This window comes from Eufriesea mexicana, unplaced genomic scaffold (assembly GCF_001483705.2).
Source record: "Eufriesea mexicana isolate 0111107269 unplaced genomic scaffold, ASM148370v2 scaffold1387, whole genome shotgun sequence".
In the NCBI taxonomy this organism is placed as follows: Eukaryota; Metazoa; Arthropoda; class Insecta; order Hymenoptera; family Apidae; genus Eufriesea; species Eufriesea mexicana.
Genome location: NW_016909492.1, coordinates 575,387 through 595,079, shown reverse-complemented (window position 1 = coordinate 595,079; position 19,693 = coordinate 575,387). Strand labels below are relative to the sequence as shown.

At 29.9% G+C, this 19,693-nt stretch overlaps 1 protein-coding gene across 1 annotated transcript in view; it reads right to left on the bottom strand.

The window, feature by feature from the left end:
- The window catches only part of Dh44 (corticotropin-releasing diuretic hormone 44), a 133,604-nt gene extending 118,350 nt beyond the window's left edge, over positions 1-15,254 (bottom strand). The window contains exon 1 of the mRNA XM_017900971.1: positions 14,942-15,254. The gene's annotated coding sequence lies outside the window, so the exon portion shown is untranslated. The remainder of the gene's footprint in view (positions 1-14,941) is intronic.
- Between the last annotated feature and the right edge of the window lie 4,439 nt (positions 15,255-19,693).

Genomic DNA, 19,693 nt, shown 5'->3' with positions numbered 1-19,693 from the left:
AATCTCTTTATTTCTACTGTTTAAATCAAATGATAAATAACTTACTTTCACTTGAAATACTACTTCCCTTATAGGTTATCATGAATTACTTTTGAATATTGTCGTGGATGTCATCTTTCTGTCTTTTACTTGCTTCAGTAGTTAATTAATACGAAGCAACCTCTTTACAACAATAATTATTATTTGCTAAATCTCAATTCAAGAAGTAAGAAATTCTAACAAATTGTGATTGTTTTTTCTTATAAAATAAAACAACCTGTTTATAAATATTATAAATATATCACTAAATAATCGTGTTTCAGCATTCATATTTTACTCTGCTAAATATATGATAAATGATGGCAAACTAAGTTTCACCCAAATGTACATATTGCGTAAATGTTATACGATCCTGAACTTTTGAACGACAGCAGTACGTATTCGCTCCAATAGATAGCGCCACATTTTCATAGAGGGATGGATTGCTTTATTGTCGTACGTCCCAATGACCTAAATAAATGTCCAAGCGTCTGATTTTCGTGTTTTATCGAAAAACGTAATGGGATAAAATAAAAATCGATTTCGTGTTTGGATCGTTCCGAGAGTCTGGCACGATGCAATTTTTAATTTACTAGATTTACCTAGTAGACTCGTTTGTTTTCCAACGTTAGGACATTGCTCACTCTTTGATTTATTTTCGATTGCTGGAACGTTTTTCCGATTAACGCGCCGCAAATCTCGTTCTACGTTTAATCTGTGGAACTTCATTGATCCCGGAAAGAAAAAAAATGTCCACGAATACTCCACCATCGCTAAAACCTAATTCCTTTCCAGCAAAAAAGTACACAAAAATACAAAATAAAAATGAAGATATATATTAAATACAGATATAGATACACATGTTTTAGGAATTTATATTTTAGGCATATTCCTTCATTGTATATTCTATTTATTCTGTATATGTTAATTTATATCCCATATATGTATATTTTATATATTTCCTATATTTTATACTCTATGCATTCCATATTTTATATAAAATATTTACATTCTATTATTGATTATTATCTATATTTATATTTGATATACTACATACACTATATTGTATATTTTATGCATTAAATAAATATCTTTAAGCAAAAATTAAAATAGATGTACGAATCTGAGGAACTGTTTTCACAAAATATCCCCACGAAACAGGCGAGGACATAAAATTCATTAAATTGGAATTTCCCCACGCAACGAAAAATAGTATTTTACATATTAGGATAATATCGAACATTCATTGAATATATGAAATTTGTTGTAGTTACAAATTCATTTGTACATTCTAATTACATAACAAAGAAATTGATCTCATTATGTGAAATAAGTATTGTATAAACATAACCTTTGTTGCACGTAATACCATTAATACCATTAATTTGTGTATATAATATATAAATTATTATATACATACAATATAATAATTTACATTTATATTTATATATATTTACAGTTACAGATAACTGTGCTATATAATATAATATATAAAATATATTATACTTTCATATATTTATATATATTTCCAATATTACCATTATATATTTATTAAAATTCGAGATGGAAATGTTCCCTAAATATTTAATTAAACTTAAGGACATAAATAGGACAAAATGATTTTACACGTACTTTGATAAATACCTAAGGGAGTATTAATTTCGTGTCAATTGTGTGCGTATAATTGCACCAGACGTATTAAACTTATGCCCCCGGTGGCGTAGGTGGCGTTGCAATCAAAAGTAAGTACGAAATCCGTGAAATCATTTCATAACAAAACCTATAATCCGAATAAAATGAAGAGGATAATACGGCCTAAAAGGATATTATTAAAATATTAATTAAATACCAAACTGGTCGATGATATACTTCGTACAATTATTAAAATAAAATGAATTATCGTATATCATATGTAATGACGTAGATTAAATATAAGTATATTTCAAAAGGAGAAAAAGTAAAGATGGAGAATTAATAATTAATATAATTAATATTAATTAATATTACTGGAATTAAAACAGGAATAAAATTCGCAGCAAAACAAGAGTAAAATATTCAGATAGGTATTATATTACATTATTGAAAAAGATAAAAAGAATTAACTCGAATAGAATACCATTGATTATAAAAATTGCAATTTTGGTGTAAACAGAATATCGTAAACATAACCTATGCAAATAGACTGTATTATATCTAACAGAAAAAGATCATCAAGAATGAAAAAATTATGTATTTTAATCAACTTTAGATGAGCAAATAATTTTATAATTTAATCTATCTTTGTGCTGTTTTATAATATAAACAAAAATTTATATAAGAATTTAAAATTAAACAAAGGAATGTGAAGCAGTGAATAAGCATTATTAAACATTATTATTAAACATTAATATAAATATGGAAACGTAATTTTAATAATTTTAATAATAAAAAAATAATTCTAATAATTTCTGTATTAAAAAAACTTATAACTATACAAAGAAATTTTTCGAAAAACTACTCCCTCACAGATTAAAAAATTTTTTAAATATGTTATATAAGATGATATTTTGACCAAGTTTTTACTTTGACAAAATTCTCGATCATCTTTAATTTCCAAAATATTTGCAAAAAATGATAAATTAAAAATTAAATTAGAAATTAATAAATTAATAAATTACAAACTCATATCGAAAATTATTTAGAGTAAAACTGTAAACGTTGTTTTTCTAGTGCACTTGATCGTATTTTATCGGCATTTAGATGTCTCTCGCGTGGGGCGTGGAAATCGGCCTAGGATTAAGTTAGGAAATTAAGAGAGTTCTGGTAACGGCGTGTAACGTAGAGTGCAGGCGAAACAATTACACTTGTCTCGAGAGAACTTTCCAAGATCGTCTTTTGTAGAGGGTAATTACACTTGGACGTCTCGTAGTTAACGTAAATTGCCCGGATTATGAAAATTCATTCAACCCGAGCCTATCCTCCTCCCCTCTACTTTGAAAACTTCTTCATCTTGGCCGCAGAAAATTTTTAAGCTGATTTCTAAGATTACACGTCTCGGGGAAATTCTTCCAAATGTCGGGGATAAGAATAACTTTCTATCTTTTAATCCAGAAAGTGAATGTACGTCATCATAATAATAAATTAATAATAAATAATAATAAATAATGATAGTAATGAATAATAATAAGAAGAAGAAATAATAAGAAATAATAAGAAATATTAAATTTTCTTTTCAAGTTAAATTTTTCCATAATAAATTCTAAAAAAATTAGGAAAATTAATAATTTATTTAATAATTAATAATTAGAAAGAAATTTTCAATTACAGTGATTTTGTATTAATTATTGAAAAATACGTTTATTTCGCGAAGTTAGATAATGCGAAACATTCAAGTATTTCTTTTTGCAACCTCAAAGTTACCTCGAAAATTTTAGGAACTTTGCCACAGACTGCCTCGTGCAAAGTTATATCGAAACATCTTAAAGCGGAGCATTCATAAAACGAAATTCCACACGTAACTCGCGATTCTTTACGTGTGGACATACCATTGATACGTTTAAATGTTTATATCGATAATAACCTAACCTCAAAAAGAGAAATAAAATTTATTTATACTATAAATTCGTAAATTAATTTACAATAAAATATTGTTACTAATATTTATACATTTAGTATAATTATATATAAAAATTCGATACATTTTAATATTAAAAAGAATATTAAATATCGTCGATAGATGATACAGAAAAAATAAAAAAATTGTTAACAAATATAATGAATGCCTAAATAACCTTTCAAAATTCTACGTCATTATTTCCATTGAAAATAGTGTAATAAGAAAGGTACAGTAAAATATAAGAAAATTACATTTTTGTGTTAATTATAAGAAAAATTTCCACTTATTTTGATAAAATAAATAAAGTTGTATCTCATATTAAAAATAGAAAGCAATTAATATTAGAAAGAAATAAAGAAATTTTGAGGTTAGGACACAAATTACATTTTAAGCATTCGGATGCGATAAATCCTATTTCTCAAAGGCGGTAGCATCCTCTGGTACCCTATTCCAGCCAATAATTAAGACGATCATATCTACAGGAATCTTAAATAAACGATTAGGTGTGGAAACGCTCTGCCTTGACATACAAATGTCCGAAGTACTGTTATAAGCAGGATGACCTCTTTTTCGACAAGATGTTACCGGAGATGTTCATTCCATTTAGCTTGTGTCCTCGAAAGTCGAAGATGAAATAGTAATATACCCTTAGTTTTAAAAATGCCTTCGATATAGAAGTACATAGAAACCGCAATAGTATAGCACGATGACGATTCTATACTACACGCGCCTGAGATGGCACATGCAATTTTTCTGGTATACGAATAATTTACGGAAAATGTAATTTCGCACACTAAATTCAATTATTTTCTTTTTTCCAATATGGCCTCTGTTTTCCTGAAATTCTATATTTCTTAAAATAAAGTGACTGATGAACTTAAGTAATTTAGCGTGTATAATACTAAAAGTGATGCAATATAAACAGGGTATAAAGCATGAGGGATCAAATAAATACCTGTAGTAAATCTCTGTAAAAACCTGTAGTAAATGTAGTAAATCCTCTGGTAAATAATAAAGTTCAGCTTTTTGAAATTCTACTTTAATTTTGAACGTTACAGCCTGTAAATTATTTAATAATTTATTTAATAATTAATAATTAGAAAGAAATTTTCAATTACAGTGATTTTGTATTAATTATTGAAAAATACGTTTATTTCGCGAAGTTAGATAATGCGAAACATTCAAGTATTTCTTTTTGCAACCTCAAAGTTACCTCGAAAATTTTAGGAACTTTGCCACAGACTGCCTCGTGCAAAGTTATATCGAAACATCTTAAAGCGGAGCATTCATAAAACGAAATTCCACACGTAACTCGCGATTCTTTACGTGTGGACATACCATTGATACGTTTAAATGTTTATATCGATAATAACCTAACCTCAAAAAGAGAAATAAAATTTATTTATACTATAAATTCGTAAATTAATTTACAATAAAATATTGTTACTAATATTTATACATTTAGTATAATTATATATAAAAATTCGATACATTTTAATATTAAAAAGAATATTAAATATCGTCGATAGATGATACAGAAAAAATAAAAAAATTGTTAACAAATATAATGAATGCCTAAATAACCTTTCAAAATTCTACGTCATTATTTCCATTGAAAATAGTGTAATAAGAAAGGTACAGTAAAATATAAGAAAATTACATTTTTGTGTTAATTATAAGAAAAATTTCCACTTATTTTGATAAAATAAATAAAGTTGTATCTCATATTAAAAATAGAAAGCAATTAATATTAGAAAGAAATAAAGAAATTTTGAGGTTAGGACACAAATTACATTTTAAGCATTCGGATGCGATAAATCCTATTTCTCAAAGGCGGTAGCATCCTCTGGTACCCTATTCCAGCCAATAATTAAGACGATCATATCTACAGGAATCTTAAATAAACGATTAGGTGTGGAAACGCTCTGCCTTGACATACAAATGTCCGAAGTACTGTTATAAGCAGGATGACCTCTTTTTCGACAAGATGTTACCGGAGATGTTCATTCCATTTAGCTTGTGTCCTCGAAAGTCGAAGATGAAATAGTAATATACCCTTAGTTTTAAAAATGCCTTCGATATAGAAGTACATAGAAACCGCAATAGTATAGCACGATGACGATTCTATACTACACGCGCCTGAGATGGCACATGCAATTTTTCTGGTATACGAATAATTTACGGAAAATGTAATTTCGCACACTAAATTCAATTATTTTCTTTTTTCCAATATGGCCTCTGTTTTCCTGAAATTCTATATTTCTTAAAATAAAGTGACTGATGAACTTAAGTAATTTAGCGTGTATAATACTAAAAGTGATGCAATATAAACAGGGTATAAAGCATGAGGGATCAAATAAATACCTGTAGTAAATCTCTGTAAAAACCTGTAGTAAATGTAGTAAATCCTCTGGTAAATAATAAAGTTCAGCTTTTTGAAATTCTACTTTAATTTTGAACGTTACAGCCTGTAAATTAATTTTAGTAAAATTTTAGTAACTTTTTATTAATATTTTTTCTGTTAAAAGCTTTTATCATATCTTTTCTGTTAAAAATTTTTAACATGCAGATATTAAAAGACTCATTATCACTTTCATATAATATAATATAATTTTATATATCAAACATCACCATATTTCGATTACATATCACTCATGTAATATTAATCAGATGATTTAATTAACAGTTTTGCTTGCAAAATACACGTACAAGTTATGAATATGCAACATTGGTTTTCAAAACGTCCTAAAACAACTTTATTTATTCTTATATCGTTGTACTAAAATAAATAATTTTTTTCTAATAAACATAAAAAAAAATTTCTAATTTCTTCTTATAATTTTATATTTCAGAAACAAATTTTAAAAAGTTGTATTAGACTTACCAATATTTGAACACGTTTCATACTAAACGATATAAATGAAACTCATTTCCACCCACGTGTTTGCAAAAAGACGCATAGTACACTGTGATTTGAGATTTATTTTATCTAAAATTTATTATTTCATTTTCCTCAATGAAAATATAATATTAGGTATGTACAGCACTGGGCACATAAAAATTTAAAAAAATTATACGCGTTTAAATACTTTTCTTATTCATCTCACAACCTACTTTGCATAATTCGTTTATTTTTCGCTTTAACTTAACTACGAAAACCGCGAGAAATAAAAAGTTAGGTTATAACAGTATGCACGACTTCAGTTTCCATTAGCGTTATCTAATTCTATAAAATAACATAGTCTCTAATTTTCTATAACTATTAAAGAAAATATGCAGTATATAGTAAGACACGTTTAACCTATATTAAACTCTTTCAACGTTACTGCGAAAATGGTAGCACTATCACTTACGCGTACCATATATAATGTCAACTGTGTCGGTTTTGACTTTCACGAATATGTGATAAATTTTTCTCTATCACGTATGAAAAAGTTGCAGATGCTGTAGGAAATATTACCTCTTATTTTCTTCGCTTGTTGCTATTTTCCATTTGTCATACGGAAAAGCTTTCACAAAAAAAGTAACCACCACTTGATAATTGAATAATATATTTTTTGACATATACTGATGTCTCAGTGCTTACATTCCATATACGAATATTAAAAAAAAAAAAACACTTTTTCGAAAATAAAAGTTTCAATATAAACAATGTCTTAAAGTTGTTTTATAATTTTATAAACTACATGTAGGTAATTTGTTGCACACACGTTACATGAAAAATGTACAATATTTTCACTGTTTGAACAAACTTAGTCGATGTAAAATGACTGATTTATAGCTCTTTGTCTGTAAGGTTATATCGATAAATTTCTCATAAAACTATGTATAAAACTTTTATTTTAAAATGTTGACATAAATTGATATATTCATATACTGTTGAAAAAAGCATTTGACATTTGGATTATTTGAATGATTTTTGTATAATCGTTGGAAAAAAATATAGAAATTATTTTCATAAATTATAATGATTGTCGCTCGGTTTGTTTATACATAAGAAATATTATAAAATACTACAAATAATATTATGTTATGAAACACTATATGCAATGTATATGTTTATATTCAAATCAATGATTCAATGTAATTATATTTCTTTCCTACCTATCTTTATCAAGATAATATTGCGATTAATTTGAGGTTAACTTGTAATATTGCGAATACCACGGAATCTGTTCAAGCACTGTCATCATTCTAAAGTTCAAAGTACGCTATCTGCGAATTCGAATGACAAATGTTTACCATAAACACATCCATCTGTCGATATGGGCGTTTTGTAACACGTCGTAGGTGTAGCTACGAGTGAATTTGCTATTTCAGACCGAATTCACCGACGTCTTATTACAATCTTTCCACATTACTGCTTAACAACCAAAAAACTTTTAGCTGCTTGTTTAGTGTGGCCAAACCCTTTGCTGTTTTCCACCAATCACGAATAACAAAATTTTATAATGTATGCTTAAAAGCAGACAATCGCGCGTGTTCACGAATCCGTGCCCGTGTTCCCTGACATTATGAAATATTCCTTCAGTTGCGTGCACACGGTGCGAAACTTTGCGCACGTAAAGTCATCCGAACGAAACCCTTTTATACGGAAAATTCATAAATTCGCCCAAAAAGATGCAGTGTGAATTAGATATTCTTATATACCACATTGCAGTAAATAAAATTATATGTTAGTGCAAACAAGTTATATAGCAAAATATTAATATGATATATAATATGCATATATATCGATGAACCAATAAAAAGCAAGTTAACCTCGAGAACGTTACTATGATTGCGTCAAACACTTTCTACGTGAAAGATACATTACGAAATGAAAGGTTGCGCTGTGCCCCGAAGAGATACCGAGAGTAATTGCAGGTAGTTAAGAGCGTATTCAGGTAGCTAAGCACAAAAGAAATTCTTCGCGATTTCGAAGCGTTCCGATGTAATCGGAAATGGAGTTTGCATAGTAATCGTGCGAACTCGAGTCTTCTACGGTCATTAAGTAGCTTTTAGCTGCCGATAAGATTGAACTCAAATCATTAGTCCAATGATGTAGCACTATCTATCGTTTCTTTTTTCTTGTGATCACGATAAATTTTCGAGGAAATTCATCACGCCGTCTACGATCTTACGTAATTAATTCAAAAGTCTTAATTCTTCAGAAGCTATTTGATAATATCTCCGATGAATAATTCATATCGTAGCACTCTGTATTGGAATGAAATTTACGATTCTGCATAACTTACATTAAAACTGTATTTAAATTTGCAGAGTTCAGAACGACGAATTAAATAATTAAATAATAGAAAAGAATCATCTAGCGGTAATTATTTTAATTTATTATTATATTATATAATTTATCAATATGAAGATTGCAAGTAATTCTTTGAATACGATATTTTCTTAATCGGTATTTCATTACAGTTGCAGATAATGCTGAATAGGGCTACCAAACGAATATCTTTGATGACTCATATCTAACATTCCGGATTAACGTATTGCCCCGAAAGCAAGGCAAATGAAACTACAAAAGGAAATACGGCGCCATGACATCACTGTTCATCTTTGTTCATCTCTGACCATCTCTGTCCATCCCTTCGGTATACACAAACATGTGCAAGCGGTATTTTTCGAGTTCTTTAATCTATTATCAAGCTGTCTCCGGCTTTAAATCATGTTCATGTCGTTTTGTATTGCTTTATCACACAGGTTAATGCTGCAGCTGAAAATTGCAACAGACCAAGGCGACGTAGTGCGTTTCCACAATGAACTTGCGATAATGATTTCAGCTCCTTGGCGCCGGTTACCGCGATAACTGTATGAGTTTTACCAACAGCCACGTAATTGCTTCTAATTTTACGCAGATTTATCAAAATTGTTGTCGTCAGAATTCTTTTTTTATCCGGCAAAAGTCAATCGCAAGACGTATTATGGGACAGTTGCAAGATTTATACGTGTGATAAATTCTGCCACATTGACGCGCGACTAACTCTCGTAAGACTAATTACCGGGCTCGCTCGAAAACCAGTTAGTCGATCGTAATACAGTTAATCTATTCGATTATTAAGGATAATAACCGGTAGTTCGATAATGCTTCCCTTCTGTGTCTAGCTGTAACCAGTGTACACTATCGTCCAAATTATTAACCGTCTAGTCGTTTCGTGCTCTATTTACTGGGCAGAATTCCAGGATAGGTGACGGAACCTATTTAACTTCTACGTATATCAGCTGCCCGCTTGAATTTACACGTAATACTCCGATATTTGGTATCGCAGTGAGGTTTCCTACAATTCATGGTATATATTTTATTATTGTTATTAGTATTACCAAATATGCTCAGAATATCTAAATAGTTTGATTTGAGATATTTTATATTTTCAAAAATTTTTTGTTTTTGTTTCAGATCATTCAATAAGAAATCTACTTACATTTTGCTTTTATAACGTAGGAAACAGAACAATTTTTAAAAGCATATTTATCATTATTAGGAAGTTAAAAGTTACGAAAATGGAAGGAAAAAATTTCAATGGTCAGATAAAGGTAGCAATCTTCTCAATGTTGTTTGCTTCCATAAAGTTATAAAAATGGAAAATGAGAACATTAATCTTGTCGCATAAAAAAGACTAATATTAAAGGTGAACATAAAAATAAGTAATGTATTCAGAAGGAACTGAAAATATGAGGTATTTTAGCGCTCTCGTTTATTATACTATTTTAATATTAATACAAAATAATTGAATTAACGATATTAGTACTAATTTACTACTTTAATGAAATTTTATAGGAGATATTTTGGAATTAAATTTCCGAAAAAAGAAAAATATGGAAGTATGAAAGAAGACAAATAAATGTGTCGACTGTTCTGAGGCACAATTCAAATACTAAATGAGACTCTACACATGACCACGCATCCACGAGAGAATATTTCCCTCTTTTACAATGGATATTTAAATTTTCAAAAAAAGGTTATCTCCATTTGAAATTCTTTTAATGGTATAAAAGTATCCTTAACACCGCAACACTTTATCTGTATCATAAATCCTACACAGCTTTATTATGGCTTGGAATACGTTACTCAAACTTGTCGTAAACAGTTATTTTATTCTGTCTCCTGCGATAAAGAGTACATGAAGAATTTCATACGATTACCATGCATCTGACTCTAGCAAAAAATTCTAGAAACGTGCTTTATGTGCACATATGTCTGACATCAGTACAATATTATAAACCAGCAGATGAGTACATTAAACAGAAGGAACTTATATTAATTTTCACGTCGACGAAATACTCATGAAAGTGGATTTCAACGAATGCGTTGCGTTCTCACAAGAACTACGGTCAGCAGATTCGTACGAATTTGATGACAGCTCGTTGACCTGGGGTGCAACATTAGCAAAAGCGGTTAATCCAGTTTACGAGAAGGCAGATCGAGATAATTTTGTTAAGGTGAGCTGTCAATGGCACTATTGTCGACACGGAACAATCGACGATATTCTATGCTGGATCTCGAGAACCGTTTCCCGCATGTACGGCCGAATGGAAAATCGATGGTGCACTGTTCGAAACTTTCGACGGATTCTCGATTGTCGACGATCGCCAGGAATGAAATCCGAAAGAAATTGGATTAACGATGACCGAGGGGTGCACGATGGTGGAAACGCTGCAAGTTAGGACGTATATAGGAATTAGGCATGCGACATCGAAAGCGTTGAGAACTTTGAATCAAGTTCAATGAAAGAGGGCTGGTAATTCGTGAGGAAACTGAGATTGGTTTGGCACCCGTTTCGAAAGCCATATCGCTCCCTTTCAACGAGTAGCAGAAGTACCTCGAAGAAAACTCGAGTTTCTCGACGTCTTTACCGTGCGTCCAAAGAATCCTCCAACTTCCGGATGACGTAGTGCATCCGATGGAAAATAAGAATTAAATATCCAATTACAACTCGAATTGTACGGATTGCAAAATGTTTAGCGAACTTTTTCTTTCTAATACATTCGTCTTACGTTTTACCTTGTTCTACGAACGATTTCGTAATAAGAGTAACTGGAATTAAACGATTTTCTCGCTACACACAGCTAAATTTCACTTATTAAATTTATGAATCGATGGGAAACAGTAATTGTTTTCTATCTTTATTGTTGTCATAGATTTAGCAAAGTTTTAACACGATAACTTGCTTGTTATAGCGTATTAACAGTTTCGTGAGATCCGTACACGTATTCTTCCGGTGGTAATTTTCCCAAGTGACGGGACGAGGGATATGAACGAAGGAAGAATATGCGATCCTTGTAAATCCTTAATGCTTTCCTCCCAACTTTAGTTTTATGACCAACAGAAGAGATATAAGGTAACCGTTGCTGTTCTGATAAATAAGGAATTTCTTCAGCTGACCATTTGCTACTTGAATGAAACAATTTTAGTGTATGGAAAATATATCTGATTTAACTTTGTAAGTATATAATGCTTCATCAAAAGATATAAAAGTTTCTATCAAACTCAATTGATCTCTCCAAATAGTTTTTCATGAAAGAAATGTTGCAATAGATATTAAGATTTGTCCATAACAAAACATTAAAATTTGATGATAAATTCCATTTAACATAACAATTGAAAAAATTTTAAGGATTATTCATATTAAATATCTAAAAACTTTTTTAAAGAAGTTAAGGAAACTTCATAGAGTTATTAACAAAATTGGGTTATTTAACAATGTTTTATACTATATTCTATATATTAAAGTAAAATATATATGAACATATATGGACATATAAAAATATAAGAACTTTATTTTTTCAGGAAGCTCTTTTAAAAAGCAGTTTTCTAGTTGGACAGCCACTCGGAGGAAAAAATTGGTGTTTTTATTTGGTCGTACAGTTTCATCCATACGTTATAGATTTGCGAAGTGACATTTAAATACAAGCAACGATGAATGAAAATTGTTGGGCATAAAATAACAAATGTGTGATACGTGTCAAGCAGCGCACGAAGTCAGACGCACGAAGGCGGTACATATAGTTTTGCGGTGCAATATAGAGGAATCCAATATTCTCAATACCCATAGGAGTCATAGCTACACAGGTCTCTAGTCCCATTGGGTCCAAATCCAATCGAAGAAAGAAAGAAGAAATCGCAGCTATTTACGATAAACGCGGTTTGTACAATCCTTCTGTTTACTTTGTTGAGTCATCTTTTCTTCGAATACCTATTATTACTATCAAACTAATACTACAACCGATGTTTTTGTATTCCAGCAAGATTTCTGAATCTATCGCATATGGGAAGAAAGAAGAAAATTTCAAGACCGAGTGAAAAATTTATGCGTGACTGATATTTATATACATTGCCATAATCACGAACATTTTTTATATTGTTATAATCAACGCATATTCTAGTTCTCGCTCGTTCTTTAATCAGGAGACATTAATTGCAATCTATGCATGTTTACTAATAACTTATAAGATTATATATCTCGTTGTTAAAGAAATTGTTTCGTTTAACGAATTTTTCGAGGTTTTCAATTTTCACGGTTCTTGCAAAAAGAGTTTGTACTCCTAATTGCTTAGGAATGTAACAATGTGTGGGAACTAAATGTAGGACGAGTAGGATGTTGCAAAATTTCATATTTCAATGTAATTAACTTCTACATAATTCTTAATACACAAGTCAGTATTACAGACACGTTATTATTCATATTAGAAAAATTCTGTGGGAACCTACAAATTTATGTAAAAATATACATATTAATTGTGCCACGTTATTCTGTGAACATCAGTCTTTCTCATAATTTAAGAATGATTAAAAATAATCAACAATTATCATCATAATTAGGCATAATAATCAATCCTGATCCACGTCAATTTGTCATTTATTTCCCATCAATTTATTTTAAAGAAAATTGGAATGTTTTGAAACAATTTATTAACGTTGTTTCTCATAATATATTAATTGTTTAATAACCTGCAACATTGCATTGAGCAATCATATTTTAAAAGCTACCATGTAAGAATTATGTATTAAACGAATAGCAACAAGAAGAGAAAAGTAAAATATATCATAGTCTTTTAATCAATTCTTTATTAGAATTACTAATAACCAATTATACTTTGTTCTTTCAATGCACTACTGAAAAACTGACAAATCTATTCTGAAGTATCTAAAATACTCTCTATATATTAACCATTGTAACGATACGAACAACCATAATCACTAAAATTATAGTTTCTAAACTGCTAAAGTGGAATTAGATTTCCTTTAATTGCATACAAATGCACTTCATACGCAAACAATGAAATTGAACTCGCTATTCTTTAAATCACGTATGATGTATTTCTTTCCCAAAAATTAGAGATCACTTGAAAAGTTAGACTAATTAGCGTGACAATCCCAAGTAGGTTTTGCTCCATTATCCACGTTGCAGCAAGAGTCGTTTATTCAAAACACGCAACACGATATCACGCGAAGGCTCAGCGCGGTTGATCGTTAACCTCTGACGTTAATTAACAGGTACGCGAACGTGAAACATTCTGTAGTAAGATCCCAAAACAGGTAATCGAACTATTTCGGTGTGTATGATTTGTCTTTTTTCGAGAATCCGTGTGTTGTAAATTGTGACGAAATGTAAATTGAGGTGTATGAGTCACGTTTGAGTGCAGCCCACGAGCAACGGTAAAATCTCAAAGGTCAAAAATAATGCAATTTCTACGAATGAGTCCTAAAAAGAGAAGAAATGAATGAAAAGAAAAGGATCATGTGTTTTCGATTACGTTGTATTTACCGTATATCGGCATCGATCTACTCGGCTGAAACCGCGTAACTTATTGCTATTCTTCACAATGTCGTTATCATTACAAAGGATTAAGTACCGGTATCTCATGAACATTTCTCTCATAGTCACTCAAACTATAACTCTCCGATCTGTTTAATTCTCTAATCCGTCTTATCTTCCTTCCCTCTCATGCATCTGTCACTTTATTGCCACAGTTATCTGAACTGCCGATTAATCATCACGAAATTCCTATCTTAACGGAACATGTAAAACCCATGAAAAATAACTTGGAAATTTGCCGCATTTTTCCTAATCTCTTCGTGCTAATCTGAAAACACCAATTTCACTGTAATCTTTCACCCTGACGGATGCGCGTCTTATCCTAGGCAACTACTTAACAAACGAGAAGGGATGAGATAAGAATATCGAAGGAACGAAAATTGATACTCCGAACATGATACAAATCTTCGTTTGTATTTCACAGTACAAATTTACGTCTCTTCCTGGCACCTAATCCCGCCAAAACGAGTGTTGGTAGAAGCACGATAGAAGGGAAGAGAGTGTAAACACTTACCTTGGAAATTATAAAGTAGTCGCCGAATTACTTCCGTCGAGATCCTCGTTGGAGATAAAAATCTTCCCTTGGAACGGCGGTGGAAGAAAATAAGTCGTGGGAAAGAGACGAAGAAGCGGACGTTTCAGAAGTGTAGTTACGTAGAAGTTTTCGGGTTATCGAAGCTTAATCCTGGCTTGATCCTGACAACTTCCGGTCCTTCGGAGACAGCCGGTGACGTCCGGTATGTTGCTCGATTAAGGTGTATTTAGTTGAAGATAACCGAACTGTTTTTTCCAGGGATAACAGGTGGTACGTCGGAGTTCCTCACCGTGCAGAGTACTAACGACGTGTGACGTCGACGGCTCGGTGCGAGAGGGCTTTTATAGCCGGCCGTGCCGACTCGACTCGACTCCGCTCGACACAGCTTGCCATAGAGAGGAGCTGCTGGCCCTACACACCGATTTCTCCCTTCGGCCGTTTCGTCACTCTCTCGCCCTATGACCCTTGGTCCTCTTCGATCAGGATTAAGCACGGGATCTCCAGATTAAGAAGCGTTCAATGATAATTCCGTTGTCTCGTGTCTTTCCCTTTCTCCAAGAATAGTTCGTCCACTGAAAATGTTACACATAGTTTATATCTTTGTATTCGTTTAATTTTGTGTTAGAAAATATTTTTCATTTTGATATTATTGATTATTCATTATAATGGAGGTTCACCCTATTTTTTGTTTTTTTTTTGTGTATAAATGTCTTCATTCGTAGTCGATGTCAGTGGCTCATTATTGCTTTGCTTTATTGGAAAGTCAGTGAGAAATTTGCACCGTTTGTTTAGTGCATTTTACACGATCATTCAGGATTGCGGTTTATTTTCATGCTATGCTGGTCTTGGAATATTTTATCAGGCAAAAAATTTTAATTAATTTATTTTGGTGAATTAGTGAGATTATTAATTTGTTACTGTACCGTATCCTTTTATGTCATGTTTTCAATCTAATACTTGTTTTCATTTTATAAATATTACATTGTTCCACTATAAAATGTAATGCATTTTTATTCCTTGAATTCTTTGCCATCTTTTCTTCCATAAAAAAGGTATAAAAGAAGGATATGTCCAATATTCACATACAACTAAAAAAAAAGGATAGTTCAAAGATATATGCAATAAAAAGAATATATCCAGAAAGTAATTGCGTAATTCAAAAACATAATAAAAAGATATGACCAATATTGACCCAATATGCAAAAAATAATACAAAAATATATGTATTATTTAATAATAACTAAGGAGAATATAATCCAAAAATTATATTGTCTTCCATCTAATTTCAAATTTCACTTTTATTGGTTGAAGTTTCAATGTGATATTAATATTTTTACATTAAATATTGTATAAAAGGATTAACCATAGATCTAAAAAAAAAAGAATTAACAAAAGATTTAAATGGAAATTTAGTTAAAAAAAAAAAAAAATATTTATACGAAAGTTTCCATTTCCACGATTTCCGATTCCAAATTATTTTCTGCCTGATCGAGGTGGCCCCATTCAACGACATGATAGATCCCACTTATTATAATAGTAAGCGTACGTCTAATTTTAATTTCCCATAATTTCTGAATCACGATGTGCATGATGAATCTGTAATTTAACTATTTGCATGCTGTACACATTAACCGGTAGTGGTTATTATGAAAATGCAACATCTGCTCTGGCATCAAACTTTCAGTAATGAAGCTAATCGAGACGAGGACTAGCGCCTATTATAGAATAGCCGATGGTATATTAATTATATGCGAAAAGAGATTCATTTTAAATTACATCTCGGAAAATTCCCAGTTTAAATCAACTAACTGGGTGTCGTTAAAAGGCATCAAAACATTATCGACCTTTTTACAAAGTTTTACGAATTTTCACAAGATCTTTCCGAGGTCGTAATATATTTTCACAAATACGATAATAACCACAACACAACACGTAAAATGAAATGTTAAACACGGTAAATACTCATTTTATAATGATATAAATAATCATTTTACCAATTTTCGAACCAATTTTCGGACCGTTTTCGAAAATAAAGGTTTTTGACGTTGCGAAGGTTATGAACGAAATTTATGGTGCTCGAATTTACCCATAATCCATGAAATTCACGACACATTACGGAATTGTACGTAAACCATTAGTCACTAACCGCGCGTATTACCGAGCATTCTAACCTCTCTCCTTAGATAGGTCGTAAGTAAGTAGATACACAGTATCAACATAAATCCATGTTCTCAGTAGTACCAACTGTATTCATTAGTCTACGTATATATGCATATTAGTATAATTTTATTGAAATTATATCTTACCATTGTAGACGGTCAAACGACGTACCATTTGACGATAATTCACGCTCAAGTACATAATTAATGCGGATAAAATCTCGTATAATTTTAATATGAATTCATTTCGTTATACGAATTTATGCAATGAATATTCATACGTATATATGCGTATATATATATACGTATATATTATATACGTAATGCTAGGCAAGTTCTTTGAATGATTTATTTATTTATCAACGTTATTTTCTCTTACTTTTTTTTTTTAATTTCCCGCGTAATTAAACATAGATGTGTCCTATCTTTTCTTATACTCGTACAACTTTCGTTATTTCGGTCAGACTTTTTAACATCGCTTCGTCTGACGTTCCTCTTTAATCGCAAGTTTATAAGAGAGAATTTGTACGTTGTAAATTGAGTACTTGAACGGATCTAAATAAAGATCTAAAGTGAAACTAAATAAATATCACGCGTTTACACTGACGGCAGCTACACCCCCGTTCATAAATAGTAGGTTGCTGCAGATGAAATACTACAAACGACTTAATAAGACTTTCAATTATAGTTTTATTCGAAACTATAAATTTACAAATTTTGTATAGGAATTTCTAATTTAAAATGTATAGCTTTATTGGTTAAAGTTATGGTATTAGCTTTCGAAATTAACTTATAATATTAATTTTTTAATCTTATGTATAAAAAAACAGTATTTATCAATGAACACATAATCCGCCAGATTTAACACTCTTTAGCCATCATAAAACGAGATAATTTATATCTTTATTAAAAATCTTTATCTTTTCAGACACGAGGAAATCTTTAAAAATATTTCATGCTATAGTTTAAGCACTTTTTTACTTATTTATACAGTCTAATTTTTTTTTTAATTATACATTAATTATTTTGTCCAATTATTATTGCTATTATAATCAATTATTTTATTTTGTCGGTCAGTTGGTTTATTTTTGACATCAACATTTCTAAATGTAAATCACACTGACTGCAGGTTGTATATTCATTTATTTAAATTTCTTCAACAATTGTATTAATGTTATAAGCAATTTCTACTGCGTTTTACCAAAACTTACACTCGCATAAGAAAAACACTTGAATTTAATTTCAATCGATGTGGTACTTTACAGTACAATTGCTTGTTATATTACAATATCAGTCTACTGTCTCATAATCATTGTCATATATATATTTCACAGCAAATTTAATCATAGAAGATTTAATGCATGTATAATGTTGAATATTTTATATGCAACGATATAATTAAGAACAATAATTAAGACACTTATACATGAAGAAATCTGACAAATTATTTGAAAATTACTATAGTCTCTAAGAATTATTTTATTTAAAAAATTACACATAATTTTTTTACATATTATTTGCTTTCAATTTTTTTATATTATATTTACATATAAAGTAAAATATAACAAATATAATATATACAATTATTTAAAATTATAATAGTTTATAATAATAATTTATTATAATAGTTTATAAAGTTGACCATTTTATATGCAACGACATAATTAGAACAATAATCGGGACACTTATTCACGAAGAAATCTGACAAATTATTTGAAAGTTACTATAGCCTTTAAGAATTATTATTTTATTTAAAAAATTACATATAATATTTTTGCATTTTATTTTCTTTTAATTTCTTTTATATTATATTTGCATATAATATAAAATATAACAAATATATTATATATACAATTATTTAAGATCATAATAGTTTATAATAATTATAATAGTTTTTAAAATTCAATATTATTATTTAATTAATATTGTTCAATTTTCTATTGTATTTATTTATTTATTTATTATTGCTTTATTGCTTATTTATTATTTATTAAATAAAATTAAATATTTATTACTTATTTATTGCTTTCATCTACGTCATAGATTACTATTCAAATTAGATTCAGCCAAAGAAAAACTTTTAACCAAATTTCTCAATGTTTTCATATATTGCATTAAAAATTATTCATTTTCATTGCAAAGATTTAAATTAAAGTATTGCAATACATTATTATCGATTCATTAATATTCTCTAACTTTTATAAATAATTTTCACAAATTTTTCCTGCGTGTTAAACCTAAATTACAGATTTAATCATTACATTTTACGAATGTCTCAATAGCAACAAATAAAGGTGCGCAAAGTACTTTTACCCTTAATAAGTACCAGACATATAGAAACAATAAACGCAGTAATAAATCCCTCTTAACGATATTAATTACATTTCTCCAATACTTTTCTCATTATGTACTCATCTTACTTTATGGTTGATGCTAAACCGGGAAAATAAAATCGCAAAATATATGTATACAACGAATAACGATGATGAATGACGAATAATAACGATATAATATTTCTTTTATACAATCAATCTACCGTTACTACGTTCCAAAAATAGGTTATGACAATTAA